The sequence below is a fragment of the Vulpes vulpes genome, unplaced genomic scaffold (genome assembly GCF_048418805.1).
Source record: "Vulpes vulpes isolate BD-2025 unplaced genomic scaffold, VulVul3 Bu000000636, whole genome shotgun sequence".
Lineage (NCBI taxonomy): Eukaryota > Metazoa > Chordata > Mammalia > Carnivora > Canidae > Vulpes > Vulpes vulpes.
Window position 1 is genome coordinate 107,625 of NW_027325694.1, and position 15,798 is coordinate 123,422.

At 37.5% G+C, this 15,798-nt stretch overlaps 1 long non-coding RNA gene across 6 annotated transcripts in view; it reads right to left on the reverse strand.

Annotated features, from left to right (window-relative positions):
* Window positions 1-2,747: 2,747 nt before the first annotated feature.
* LOC140596656 (uncharacterized) overlaps window positions 2,748-15,798 on the reverse strand; it is a 74,160-nt gene continuing 61,109 nt past the window's right edge. For 3 of the 6 annotated variants that reach the window (XR_011998556.1, XR_011998555.1, XR_011998560.1), the window contains 2 exons: window positions 5,075-5,202; window positions 2,748-3,083 (listed from right to left, as the gene is read on the reverse strand). This is a non-coding gene — a long non-coding RNA (uncharacterized lncRNA). Of the gene's footprint in view, window positions 3,084-5,074; window positions 5,203-6,411; window positions 6,617-15,798 lie in introns of all 6 variants that reach the window. The other 3 variants (XR_011998557.1, XR_011998558.1, XR_011998559.1) reach the window with 2 other exon arrangements.

Below are 15,798 nucleotides of genomic sequence, written 5' to 3' on the forward strand. Positions count from 1 at the left end.
CCTGACCTTTATTACTTTGGAATCATATTGTCAGCATTGCTGGAAAGGAGCCCATTTCTACGACAGCACATCCTACTATCAGCCCTGGCCTAGGTAAGGACAGACGTTACTGAACTTCTCAGTGATGCTGATGTCACTCTATGGAAGATTTATTTGTTAAAAAGGTTTATCCAAGAGTGCGAATTTCATTGATATTTCTAGCTTAAAGCACAATAATACCATTTTTTTTGGAGAAAAAATACATATATCACAGGAAACTAAGGGACTGAGCAACTGAGAACACACAACCACATTGTCTTCCGATTTTAATTATTTGAAATGTTTGTGTATTTTTCATTGCTGAAACAGCTACAAGAATTTTATGGAGAATCATTTCCTCCCACTGAACTTTTCTCAGGTTTGCAGAGGTACTGAGAGTTAGTAAAACCTGACGGAATCTGCATTAAGGAAAGAAATGAGACTTTATATCAAGAACTGAGATATTCCTGAAATGAATACACATATGCAGAGAACAACAATGATATCAAGTACCACAGATTGTGGATGAAATAAAATGTAGCATTTTTCTTGGGCAAGGCAATTTGGGCATCCTGGAAATTAGAAACTAATGAGGTCATTTAGGTTTTGTTTTGTTTTTATTTTTTTTTTAACCGTGGAAACTACTAGTAGATTATTCCAGGTGGGCTTCAATCCCTAGTGTTTTCCCAAATTTCAAGGTCACACCTCCAGTACTATGGTGGATTGTATGATAAACGCTGCGGAACTCTGAAGTTTCACCATGGAATGCAGTGGCCTGAAACTAATCTGGTAGCAACAAGCTAAGTAGCTGCTATTACCTACTCACTTTATGTTAATTCTGTAATTACTCAGGTGGAAATACAGGTAGAAAAATCATTAGAACTGTCTTTGATAAACATTTTCTTTTGGAATCACGTTTGCTTATTTTTCACTTAGAGTTTTAAGAAAATGAAGAATATTAGAGCGAGGTGGATAATCTAAGAAACGTCACCTTACACATGAGAAACCTGGGACCCCAAGGTCTGTCTTAGACCAGATGTGTCTCATGCAAACGTTTCATAGTTCCCAGCGAGATATGAAATTTCAAGTTTTCTTTCTTGAAAAGATCTAGGATTGACATTTTGACTAGTCAGAAGGTAAGTGACTTAATTATACAATATAACGTTTTCAATGATTTCTCAGACTTCCCAAGAAACCATGTCACATTTTCTTGATTTTCAGAATTTTACTCAATGTCAGCCTCAGGAACACTTACTCCTAGTAAAGAGTAAGGAAAATAGTGCTTTATTTCCTCATTTTTTTTTTTTTTTTTACCTAATGGTTCACTGACAAGAACACAAAATCAAATGTTAAAAGACAAAATATTAGAGTCTATCTATACTACTAAATATACAACTTCAATTATATTTCAGTCTTCTATTTCCTTAAAACTATGAATAACTTTAAATTTGTAAGGAAAAAAAGCAAAGAAATTCTTTTGGCTTTAAAAAAATTAATGTGTAATATTAGCTTATGTTCTGAAATTTTCTTTTGTTCTGAAGAATTTATTTATTTATTCATGTGAGACACAGAGAGAGAGGCAGAGACATAGGCAGAGGGAGAAGCAGGCTCCATGCAAGGAGCCCGATACGGGACTCGATCCTGGGATTCCAGGATCACACTCTGAGCCAAAGGCAGATGCTCAACCATTGAACCACCCATGTGCCTCCAGAATTTTCTTTTAAGACAACTTTATGTCAATTTACCTCAAAATTTACTTCTCTGGAATATTTCAGAATGTATAGTCTTTGAGTTGGCTTTAAAAAGTTCTCACGAGTATTAAAAAAACACTAAAGTAATTTCATGTACTTGCCACTTCAGATTTGGAATTATTCTGTAAGTCTCATGACAAAAAAATCACAATAATATTTTCAAAACTATTCTAAACTTCCATTAAATGAAAGAACAGAAACTAAATCTCCATTTGCCACCTTCAAGGGACTTAAATCAGATTGATCGTCTTGGTTTCACAGTTTAACTTCAATTTAGATTCAAATTTTGATCAGTATTATTTTGATAACTTACTAACAATAGAATCTAAGCACAAGAAACAAGCTATTTGCTGCTCCTCTTCTTGGAGGTAGTATTAGTCAACCAGGTAAGCCTGTTTTCTTAAAATCATTGTTCATTACATGTTTTTGCTGGCCTCTCTATTAAAGTCACTCTTGAAACTGGAGGCTTTGGTGGTGACATGTCGATAAACAGAAATAATCATCCAAGTACTGATAACTTTTTTTTTTAAGACTTTATTTATTTATTCATGAGACGCAGAGATACAGGCAGAGGGAGAAGCAGGCTCCACGCAGGGAGCCCGGTGCGGGACTCGATCCTGGACCCAGGGATCATGCCCTGAGCCAAAAGCAGATGCTCAACGACTGAGCCACCCAGGTGTCCCATAACTCATGTTTTTTAACAGAAAAGTAAATACTCATTAAATGCTAACAAATTCATGCAGGAATCTAAATAAAAAAGGGGCAAACCTCTTTCTTTAAAAACAAAACAAAACAAAAAAAACCAAAACTCTAAAGCCAGCAGATCAGAAAATGGATTCATGACTTCAACACATTGGCAGCAAAATCATTCCCTAGAAGCACTAATCTGTGACCTAGACACTGAAGAATAAGATGAAAAGACAGAAAACACAATATCATCTATGATATCAATTTAAATGAACACAAAGGAAACATGAGTTTTTATAACTAAAAGCATTCTCTTTATTCAACACTCACATTTTTAATAGTAATTTTTTAAAAGGTGATTTCCATGATTATCTTCCTCCAGAAGAGATAAAAGAAGAGATAATTGCTCTTCTACTGTCTTCAAAGATGGCTTCCCTTTCCCATAAAAAGGCTGAAATGTACAAAGGTAGGTAAGAGAGTGAAGGGGCTGGACTCACATATGGTAGGTTGCAGCACACTCAGAAGAAGTGCACCTGGGAAGAGTCCAAGCTTCTCCAAGTGATGCTCCAGATTCCATAGGAGACTGAAGAGCGTGGAGGTCATGCCCACTGCCAATGACTGCATGGCCTAGTTCACCGATATGAAAACAAGGAAAGAAGTTTGAACATGACCCCCAGTCATGCTGACTGAAGACCATATGAAATGCCTGTGGCTAACATTTCTGAGGACTTACAAAGGCACCCCCACCTTTCTATACATTAGGACTATTAACACATGGGATTTTCCCAACAACCCTGTGAAGACTTACAGATGAGGAAACTATATCTGCAACAGGTCAAATAACTTACTCAAGGTTTCACATGGAGTATGAAGCAGTCAGGGTATAAACTCTAGGAGTCTGGCCCTTAGACCTATACTCTTTGTTTTTTAAAGATTTTGTTTATTTATTTATTTGAGAAAGAGGGCATGCACGTGCAAGAAGAGGGAGGGGGCAGAGAGGGTGCTGAGGGAAAGAGAAAAGGAGAAGCAGACTCCCCACTGAGCAGAGAGCCTGAGGTGGGCTGGAAGGCAGACACTTAACTGACTGACCCAAGCACCTCTCCAGACCTGAACTCTTAACTACTGTGACATCTTCAAAAAGTTAACTGTACATCCCAGTGATGGTGTTCTATAAACAGACAGATAAATAATCTATAAATCAGTCATAGTCAGTCAAAGGTGTATATGTTTGTTATACACGCACATGTACAAATACATACACATATATATTAAATGAATACATGTCTGTTAGGACATTAATTCTCTATTAAATTTCAGTTATTATCTCTTAAATGGACTTATACACCTATGAGGAGAGTGTACAACCAGTTTAAATTTCATAGTTTCTAACTCTAGTTTATGAGAATTCTAAATTTAGTTTCTGTAATTTAATCTAATACTTTGTCTAAATCCCTATTCTCTCCATCGCATTTATTTAATCATCCCTCAGGTAAAGTCAGTGAAATTAGAAATTACTCTATAACTCCAGGTTAAAAATCAGTTAGCTCTGAATTTAAATCTGGAAAGTTCTTCCTATCATATTGCTTCTGTGGCCTTTCATTCTTTCTGTCTGGTCTTTGAATATCCCTGTACCTGAGGGAGATCTGCAGATGGCATGGCTTCATTGTGACTGTAGGACCTTTTCAATCCTCTCATACCTCTATAGGTATGGGAAATTGTTGAATTGCTCTTCTAGCATCCCGGGGACTCCAGAGTCTCCTGGAGCTTTCCTAGGTCTCCTCTCCAGTAGACCATCCTGGCCACCATTTGTCTGCCCAGTTGGGCACAGCTCTGGTCTAGGCTTCCTCTGGAAGGCTGTTTCTCTCCCAGCTGTAGTCTACTGGGAAGACCTGGATCCTCTCTGTTCTTGGATCCCCCCAAACCTATCTGGGGATATTGCTCCTTTTCCCTGCCAACCTGGCAGAGATGACCATCTTTTAGCACCATCTTTAGCACCATCTTTTCTGAGACCACACTAGTATCTAACCCTGCAGTGGTTAGCTTTCCTCTTGTTAACCTTTCCTCTCTCAGACAGTGAAATGTTATCTCCTTTGGTTTGGCTTGTTTGTTTTTAAATATTTTATTTATTTATTTGAGAGAGAGAGCAAGAGCATGAGTGGTTGGGGGGTGAGGGGAGAAGGAGAGGGAGAAGCAGACTCCCTGCTGAACAGAGCCCAATGAGGGGTCATGACCCAAGCGGAAGGCAGACGCTTAATTGACTGAGCCACCCAGGTGCCTCTGTTATCTCTTTTTGGGAGGAAATCTGCCACTTATAGTTTCATGAATTCTTCCCAAAATTATGGTTTATGGATAAATTATATGCTCCGATTCTTTCAGGCTCTTATTTTTTAAGAACACAAAAATTTCATTGTTTTTTTTTTATAAGATAGTCTCTCTCTAAGATATGAAAACTGCTTTGTCAAATTTAACTCTGAGGCTAGACTGCCAGGGTTCAAATTCCAGCTCTGTCACTTACTAGTTTTACGGTTATTTAAATGCTCTGGTACTCAATTTCCCTGTGTGTCTGTACATACATATATAGTAAATTATACATGTTAAATAATACATATACTACTTACCTTATAGAAATGTGATGAGTATTTGATAAATATGTGAAGCACTTGGAGCACAGGAGGCACATAAAAGCATTAACTGTTATTATTATTGATATTATTATCAGGTAAAAGCTGGGTAAAGAATCTTAGACCTAGAAAAATGCAGGAAAGAAAAAGCTGGCTCAGTACCTATTAATTTTATCCTGACCCCAATTCTTCTTATTTAGTAAGAATATTTTGTGAAGAAGGAAGATTGGTTTTTCTTAAAATTAATCAATAAATTAATTCTAAGAGATTTACTAATGTGTTACATTTCACTAATGTGGTGAAAGAAAAATATTAATTCAATTTCTTTTACTTCAAATCCACTCTATTGTCAGCTGATCTCCTCGCAGGCAATGAGAAGATATCTAGAATCCACTGGAAAAAGGAAACTATTTTATAATGCCATCTAAATCAAACCCTGTGAAATATTTGATTTTTTGACAAATATTTCCTGAGAGTCTTACAGTATAGTTTCATGCTAAATGTTAAGCTGCATGCCAAGATTAAGATCTATAATACTTTTTCTTTTATTTTCTAGGAGGTTACCAGACAGAGAGATAAATAGATATATGCATAAAACTAAGTACTCTTTAGGATAAAAAGCATTTTAATTAGGTCCCAAGTTGCTATGGAAGGCAGAAGGTGCATTTAATACCGGTTTAGACAAGATCCAAAAGGATTTCATGGGGAATATGACATTTGAGCAGAAACTCAAGAGAAGGATATACGCAAAAGGGTGCTGACAAAATCTTAACAACTGTCTGAAAAAATATATACGTGTATATAGGTATATATATATGCCTAATTTTATTTTTTATTTATTTATTTTTATTTATTTATTATAGTCACAGAGAGAGAGAGAGAGGCAGAGACATAGGCAGAGGGAGAAGCAGGCTCCATGCACCGGGAGCCCGACGTGGGATTCGATCCCGGGTCTCCAGGATCGCGCCCTGGGCCAAAGGCAGGCGCCAAACCGCTGCGCCACCCAGGGATCCCTATATGCCTAATTTTATTATAAAAATTAATGATATAAACATATTTAGCACACAATTTACAAATAATAAGATATACTATAATTTTTATTGTAATTTCCATATAGACAGATTCTCACAGTATTCATTGATTGTTGCTAACCTCTTGTGTCTATAGACAGTCTATGTTTGCAATTAAAAAATGAACACAATTGCAAATGTCCAATGTTGGAACTTTAATAGTGTGTCAAGTTTATAGAATTGATGATAGTTTTTGAATACTAAGAATATATTTCTTCATTTTGGGGGGCTATTTGCTATCTAAAAACCACAAGCATGACATACCTTCGAGTTTAATTCACATTATTGACACTTTCCTCATGATTTTTTGAGTCTAGAGACAATCAACCAAAGGACAGATCCAACTCTGATTTTTAGTGCTTGCTGACTTCCTTGGTGTAATACTCCCAGCATGTCTGATTGCCAGCTCCCAAGCTACATCACGTCAGTGAAAACAACCTTGAGAAGAGATTTGCAGCGGCACATTATACTGTAAACATAAGTAGCATAAAAACATAGAAAAATAGTAAAATGTGGTCAATTAGGAAGTCATAATTTTTAATGTTGCTTGCCTTTGTTTATTATATAACTTATTTACTGTAATTATAATTTATTTACTGTAAGTTTATATAATTTGATTTTTTAGATGATTATGTTAACAACTGTCTCATAAACTCTTGAAATCTCCTCCACGACAACTCCTGCACACGTGTAGATATTTTGTTTATAGGATATCTACATGGCTGGATCATTACCCTAATTCATAGATGAAGAAAGAGAGAATCAGAAAAGCTAAGTAACATGTCTGAGGTCATTCAACAGCTAAGTCATGGAGCTAAAGTTTAACCCAGAGCTATATGATTTCTAAGGACTTCTTACATCCAGGAATTTATGGAGCCCTGAACTGGGAAAATAGGATATACGTACTGTTTTTTAACAGTTTGCTTATTAAGTGTGTGTGTGTGTGTGTGTGTGTAAGTATATGTGAGAGACAGCATTTGGTCTGAGATGTATATTCATTAAAGTCTAAATGTGAGGGTGGGGAGAGTATTAGACTATCACCTCAAAGTTTCCTGTGGGTACTGATGTCTACCAAAAAGAACACAGAAAGTGGCTTAAACTGGTTCTCAATACAGATCTTTGGAATTTTGATCAGCAGGGAAAGAAAGGGAACTTGACCAGGAAACCAATCATGCGAGAGGCCAGAGGCCCACAAAGTCAACAATGGACAAGCAAGTGTGACTCAGGAGAGGCTGCATAGTGGATAGAAGGGAAGAGCATGTTCTGGAAGACAAGGCCAGCAAAACGTTAAGAGATATTTCTATCTGACCATGACGAGCTGAAATTCTGGTTTCCAGCAAAACTCGTTAATTCAGTTCTTTTCAACTTGTAAAAAATATTCACTCCATTTTTCGGTGGGCAGGGAATTCATAGGTTTGTCTCCAAAAGAATTATTTTTCTCCTAGGATTCTGGCCACTAAAAAGTCACCCCAGTCTCTCTTTTCTAATTCTTTGGCTGTCACTGTTACCTCCCAAAGGACATCGCTGTCAGAGCTTTGCCATCAACCATTTCAAGCAGCTGCTTTTCTCGCTGTTCCACTGGATTTTTCAGATGTCAGAGTGACTGCTCCCTAAATCTTAAACTTAGTGGATCTCAAGAGACCCTTTCATCCAGCACCAGTTTGCACCCACACCTAGATAACCAATCCCTTCTTTCTACCCAAGGGTCAAAAAACGTGCTACCACAGGGCAATTTTAACCTTTCATCCTCTGTTCAAATTTTTTTTCTTTTAATTTTTACATTCATGAGCAAATTTACTCCAAATGGATCAGAGTTCCTTTTTCGTAGTTCTTACGGAAGAAAGAATATGGGTAGATTGTGACTGACTTTGAATGCTAGAAAGCTTAGACTTGATCCTGGGAGAACACAGAAGGCCCTCCAGGGAAGTGACATTATCCAAGTTGTGCTTTGGAGACATAATTATGATAGTAGCACGCTGAGAGCATTGAGAGATGAGAAATTAGAGACAGAGTCAAAGTCCAGGGACTATTTTAACAGTTCAGAATGAAAATGATAAGGGTCTGTACCAGTGTAAAAACAATGGATATGGGGGGAAAGGGCAAATATTTGAGACTAATTTTGAAGTAAACAATCAAGGGCTCTCTAACTGATTGGAAGTGAAATGCAGCAGCAGAAGTTAGTAAGTGGTGAAGCTAGGGGTCAGAGAAACAAGCTGGTTTGCATCATATAGAAAGAAGAGAGCAGCACACATGTACAGAAATGTCCAGCAAAATATTGAAAATGCGGGTCTAGTTAAAAATAGAAACTGTAATGCATGGGAAGGAATTGAAGGTTTTTTTTTTTCTCAGTGAAGTAGCACTGTCACCTTCAATTTAGAATACATTGTTAGTATTTGAGTAAGACTAGTCCATCTTCAGTGGGTATTAAATGAAATAAAACACTTTTAGCTTCCGAGGATGTATCCTAGTATCAAGGAGAGCTTAATCTGATCATATCAGGCTCATTTATAGAGTAGGGAGTCCACTAACAATATTGAGGATCAGAAAACCTTTGCATGTCATTAATTTTTAGATACTAGAACTTTGAACAAAACAAGCCTAATCTGATTCTATCTTTAATTATCCATCATATAATTTAATCATTCCATTTCCCTGCCCCTAAATTTTTAACTGGCTCCATCACACGTAGGAAGAAATCTAAACTCTTCAGCACTGCATAGGAGACCTTCCATGATCCAGCCTCCCTCGCTGGTCTGATCTCTTCTCCCACAAATTCGCTTTAAGGGGTGCTGAGTTAGCAAGCACATATCCTCTCTACAAAGGATTTACCCATTAAGTTAGCTATAGAGGCTTCACTCTCTAAATCAATGGTTTGGTTAGACTCAAGCTCAAGACATACTGAGCATAAAAGAACTTGAAGGAGTGAGGGAGAGAGGAAAGGTACATTTTAGCAGACGAGGAATGGAAAGATAGATCGTATTGCCAAGCCACCCAAACAGTCAGAGGGAATTTAAATATCAGAACCGAAAAAGAAAATACAGAGATCTAATAAGTACAGACAAGCCACCACTGGCATCATTCTTCCTTACAGTGGCACTATTTCTAGCTATCTCATCCCTTCTTATGGATGGTGGGAGTAGCTAAAAGTAGAATGTCAACCATCGTCTTCTGAGAGAACTTTTAGTTCGGTAAATTATTTTGAAATAAATTCACTTTAGTTCTGTGAAGTCTTTGAAAATTGAGATGTTAATTGGAAGAGATAAAAAGTTAATGACCATGAAAAAGATTGACAAAACAGCCGGCCATATTTTGTTGTGCAAGTATTGTTTTCTAACCAACTATTTTGAAAGAGACACTAAGTCTTCAGTGTGGTGACAGTCACCAGTATATTTTGGCACCCTTACTTACACTTCTTTCCTGCAGGCTGAAATTTCTTTGGGGATGCATTAATGTCACCAAAGAAGAAGAATGTCATCACCCGAAACAGAAGAATGATTTCCAAGTTAACAACGGAATACAAAATTCCTAATATTGATATTAATTTTTAAAGCAGGGCAGCCCGGGTGGCTCAGTGGTTTAACATCGCCTTCGGCCCAGGGCATGATCCTGGGGACCCAGGATTGAGTCCCACGTCAAGCTTCCTGCAGGGAGCCTGCTTCTCTCTCTGCCTATGTCTCTGTCCCCCCCACCCCGTGTCTCTCATGAATAAATAAATAAATCTTTTAAAAAATTTAATGCAATGGCTTTAGACTTATAATAGGGGAAAAACAAAACTCTCAGCTACATTTTTGTAAGCTACTTCTAAGTCAAAAACATTAAAGTGGACTCTATTAAAAATGTCATCTCACTTAATTTCCCCCCCACAATTGTAGTCATTTTGTAAAAACAAGAAAACAGAGGTTCCAAGATGTTATTGTCCAAGATTGGGCACTTAGTGAGTAGTAAAACCTAAGTGTGCACACGGTCAAGTCTAACTCCAAAGTCCATGTTGCTTTTGTCTATAACTTTGCTTCCGAAAACTATTTTGAAAAAAAAAAAAAAAAAAGAAAGCTAGAGGGGGGTGGGTAGAGAATACACTAATATAATAAATCTGTGTGAGAGATAGAATTTGTGATCATCTCAACAATGATTATAATTTATTTTCATTTTTTTTAACAATTTGTACTTTTTTAACACCACTTCACTAAATTCATTTCTCTAAGATGATAACAGTCTGAAATCCTTTAGGCTACACATTTTTTTAATGGTGCTAGTTCTTTATAGGGTATACCAAGATACCCAGCGCAGCCCCTTTTCCCCCAGGTGTGAAGGACTATTCTGCAGTTCAAGGGGTAAAGCCGGGCTCTGGTCCATAGATGTCAGCCCTCTCCAGAAATTGCCCCATGATGGGGTAGGCCATGCTTACTTTCTGGGGGTAGACTCTGTCCAATGACTGTTCAGTGCAGGAGAATATCAGCCTAGCACCTACAGTGTCCCAATTTAGGACTACTCTTGTCAACAGCATGTCCTGTTCCCTGGTCTTGGTTCTTGTATTCAGCCAAGAAAGAATTCAGAGCCAAACTCTTAAGCAAGCAAAGGTTTAATAGCAGTTTAAACGAAAGTACACTCTCGAGATGGGAGCGTAGGCAGGCCCAGAGGTGACAGCTGAACTGGGGGGGGGGGGGGGGGTCAGGGTTGTCTTTTCCTCTTATTTTTGGATAGGCCATGGGTCATAGCTAGGGCGGTTTCTGACTAAGGTTGCAGCCAGTCTTCTAAGGAATTAGGAGAGGGAGGCTTGGCCCTATATGATCCTTGTGGGAACTGTCATGGCAGCCATTGTCTGTTGGGGGGTGGGAAGAGAGACCACAGTGTACATGTATCATAATGAAGCTATCGGTTACTGTTGGGCAGTAGGGAAGAGCTCCTGTGGCATCCCCTGGGATCTGTCCCAACTGTTTAGAACTGGGCCTCCATCATCTTATCAGTGGGAAAGGACTTGTTCCCTGCCCAAATCTAGCTAACTACCTACTCTATCACTCTGAAGGGCCGTCCCAACTCCAGCGCTTCCCACAAAGTGGAAGGAAGCATTACTTAAGACTGCCTTACAGGGGCACCTGGGTGGTTCAGTGGGTGAGGATCTGCCTTTGGCTCAGGTCATGATCCAGGGGTCCTGGGATTGAGTCCTACATCAAGCTCCCACACCTGCCTCTCCCTCTGCCTATGTCTCTGCCTCCCTCTCAGTGTCTCTCATGAATAAATAGAATCTTGATAAAAGAAAACTAAACTAAACTAAAACCAAAAAGACCATCTTACAGCTCATGATCGTCCTCAGCCCAGTCATGCTTCCTGTCCTTGCCACTTAGGTATTGAACCCAAACCCGTTTCCCTAATAAACTGTCTACCTGTTAATCTATACCTCTTAGTCTGCACTTCAGGGAACCAGACCTAAAGATTCTCCTAGTCCAAAATATCTAATAAATGAAGAAATTTGCTGGTAATATTACCCTGGCTGGAAAATTAGTGTCATTTTCAAAAGCATTCACAAAAATGGAAATAGCTTAATGAGAAAATTACGCTTATTTATTTAAATTATGTAATGAGCAGAGAGCCATAGGTTTGGCAAGTATAAGAAACTGCTGATCAGAGAGATAATTTAGTTTATGAGAGCCAAAACGAAAAATGCATACAGAAATATCTTCATTGTTAGAGCTAACATTCCATTTAGAGAAAGAATAAACTAGCTTGATTTTTTATCTTTGGAAACAAAGCTTTGATATTAATGAATTCCTTAAAATTTGGATTGCAGGGGGATTAAAAAAGAAGATGTCAAATCAGGTTTTTTTTTTTAATCTACACTTGGATTTTTCTGTGCTTCGGGGAGAAGCAGGATATGAAATATTGCCATCAAAATGCCAATCTTGTCTTTGATGGTAATTGATCTGTTATCACTGAGGAATAGGACGTGTTCCATGTTTCAGTTGAAACCTGTTGCATTTGCCGGCTCAGAGAAGCAGTCACGACTGCTGAGTCTAGCTATGGATATGAACCAGGTGTGAGCTCATTCATCAAGTACACCATCACTACCCGGTTCTGGGTAATGACTGTGCCAAATTCTCTGTGTTTTCACTTGTCTTAATTGCACAACATTGCCCTGAGATGCAGAGAAGTAAATTAATATGTTTTTATGCAATATCCTAATTTGTAGAATTTCCCATTTCCTGAATTTAACTCCCACAAAAGAAATTAACCCCAACTATATGTAATTCAATTTTTTACCACTGATTCAACATCGAGCAGAATATTTACTGTTTTCACTGAGATTTCTGAATAATTGTCTTCAGCGTCCAGGCTGTAAGTACTGACATTAATAAATTCCTCTAAGTCATTTGGGTTCCGAGGAGAGCACAACTCTCAATTTATTTTCTAAATCCAATCCAAAACCTTTATTTTTCAAAAACATTTTGAAATATTACATGAATATTCTCCAGTATTTGCCATCTTAACACATATACGTAAGTGACTATAAAATAAAACATGTGCTTATGCCAGTGAACGGATATTGTAAAAGGAGCTTAAGCTCCAAATGTATTTACCAATTTTGGTAAATATTTGTTTCTCACAAATAATCTTTGGTGTTGATTTATACTAATTCAAAACCAAGAAAGCACCAATCAAATGTATAAATCGTTCTCTGATTTATCTTCCCTTTTTAAAAGATACAATCTTCTGGTGAATTCTATCACCGTGGCATAGGTACATCCACAGGTGCAGGCTTCTGAGAGCGCACCCTTCCAGAAAAGCAACGCAGGGATGACAAAAGAAGTGACAGGTGCTCTGTTCAGAGGCCCAGTATTACAGGAGTTTAATCCTATGCTGTAATGAAATCCAACCCGACCAGCGCTATGTGACTTTAAGGGAATTTATAAATGATTTAAAGCTAAACATATTATTAAATACATCTTTAACTAGGTGAAACTAACTAGAAAATTTTTCAAAAATCCTATTACAAATGTGGTGCAGAGCAGGATCAGTTTACACAAAGACAGGCATAAAAATGTTCATTTATGTGATGTTACTTGAGAAGCAGAAAAGCTCCTTTTCTCTTACATCCTCTCCCCCTAGGCTTGAAGGCCCTTATTAAAATGCAAATATTCTCTGGGTGGATTAACTTTCTGAGTAGAGCCCTGAAGGCAAAGGAAAAATTGGCTGAAATAGCTAAATTATCTATATGCTATTTCAAGCACAAAGTTTCATGAGCCCATCTCCAACTCAAAATAATCGATCTGAAATAACAACAATATTATCATTTCTTAGATTGCAATGTACCAGATATTGTGCTAATATTTTATATAATTTATCTCACGTATCCCTTACAATAACCCAACCAGAGAGGTATTACTAGTATCTCTAGTTTTGGGAACTCCTGAAAATTGGAAAGATAAGTATTTTCTTAAGGTTACAGAACTAGTCGGAAGGAAAGTGAACTCAAGTCCCAACCCCGGGACACTGACCCCGGGTTACATAAACTGTTTTTCAAAATATGTCCCCACACCCATCTTCTCTTTATTCTTTCCCACCTTGGAGAAAAAGTTTATATGTTTCCTTTCCAATGGCCATCTCTGCTCCCCATCCTATCCATCCACGTCAAATGTTGATCCTATATCTCTCAATTTTCTTCTCATTCCATAGTGTCTAGCCCTTGTGTTCAATTATTCCCATTAAATAACTTCTTCTCTGCTTTATTTGACCCCCTCCACTTGACCAACAAACGTATGTACCGACCTTCACTTTTATGATCATCTTATTTCTCTATTTCTTTCCTCTGACAATATCTTACAGAGGTATTCTGAAAATGTGACCTCCATGTTTTTTATCAAACATTTGAAACAACCTACAAATTGGTTTCCAACAATAACAACAAAAGATGTTTAGAGTCCTTGTTGGTTCTTCCTGATTCCTGGCCCTTCCATCCCTCTCTTCCTCCCACCTTTCCCACCTGCTAACAGTCCAGGAACCAAGATCTTTGAGAGTTCTTTCATACTCACATTTCTTTTTTATTTCTACTGGAATCACTAAGCTTGATGGGTTCAAAACTGATTTTGCCATCCTAATCTTTCACTGGTGCATCTTCCACTTTTCCAATAGATAGAATAACACTCCTGCAGTATGTAACCTCCTACTGGGATCATTTATTTGCCTTTTTATCTGAGTCTGTTGTAGAAACTTCTCTACCAAATTTCCAAATCTTTCAAGGTATGAAATCTGACACCAAGTCACTTTTCCATCTCTTCCATGGCTCTACAGAACACCTCTTTTTTAAAGCGCTCCTTCCCTCTTGATTTCCATTATCTACCCAACACACTTCATGGCCCAGTGTCTGGACCCATAGCACTTATGCTTTACCACTTCAACGTTGTTCACACTGATTCTATTGCTTTCCATTTATGCTGCTACCCTGACCTCCCAATCAATTCAGTTTCCTCTGAATTTTCTATTTCATCCAACAGATGTTCCAGCATTTGGTTATTACAATTCATTTGACATTTTAAAAACTTTCTTTTATCACCATTTTCAAGGATGTATATCTTGCCTCTTGAATCAGACTTCGTGTTTTGTTTTTTTTTTTATGAGAACAGTGTACAAAGTGTGGATCATTTTCTGTATTTCTCTGTCGCTACTCCATACTGCATATAATACAATGCTTTGCCTGTATAGGGCATCACTACACATTCGTTGAATAAGAGGTAGGTAATACTTAGGATTTTTTACTAAAGAATTGGCAACCATATTGTAATGGAAATCTGTAACAAGTGAAATAATTGTCTTATTAAAATACTTTTTGAAAATCAAATAATTGTATTTTCTCCCACTTTTATTACCCCCACCAAATATGGTATATTTCTCTCTTTTTCCATGTGTGCATTTTATCAGAAGATCTGGGAGCTTAGTTAGTCTCTGTTAAACAGCTTACTGTAACGTTATTAAAAGGAAACAGATTCAGTTTGCTAGAAAATTAAAATTTTAACTTACCTCAAAGACAACACTACTTTGGTAGTAAAAATAAAATGCAAATGTATAAATTTGTTCCATAAAAGCTTACATGATTACTAGAAACAATGGTCTGAAATGAATCATGAAGTCAGCTTCTCCAAAGACAGGTTAATACTGTTACAAGTCTTTCCGTTCGTTTCTTCTATAATTCTCACGATCCTGGGTGTCCAAGTGCTAACATCACGCTCATCATAACAGTGCCAACTTACTCTTGGCTTAGTTTTTGAAAGCCTACTTTTTGCATGCTCCATTTGTGAGGCTAATTTAGACAGAATTAGGGTACTAAATAAAGCACAATTGATTTTAATCAAAGAAAAATAAGAAGTTTATGCCTGTTCTTAAGTCTATGCCTGGACTTCCATCCTATCCAGTAGTGATGAAGAAAGCACCCACTTCTTCATCCTTGCTGGAGTAATATACAGGAGGCCCAATGGAGGAAAGTTGTTCCTTATACCATCACTCAGCAATAATAGAACCACCCCCCACAGTGTTAGGAGAGACCACATGAAGGGCAATAATGATGCACTCTTTCCCTTTTAGCCAGAGTGTTACTTTTTTTTTTTTTTTTTTTTTATGATTCAAGGATTTATTAAGTCATACATGCAAAACATACTGCTAATT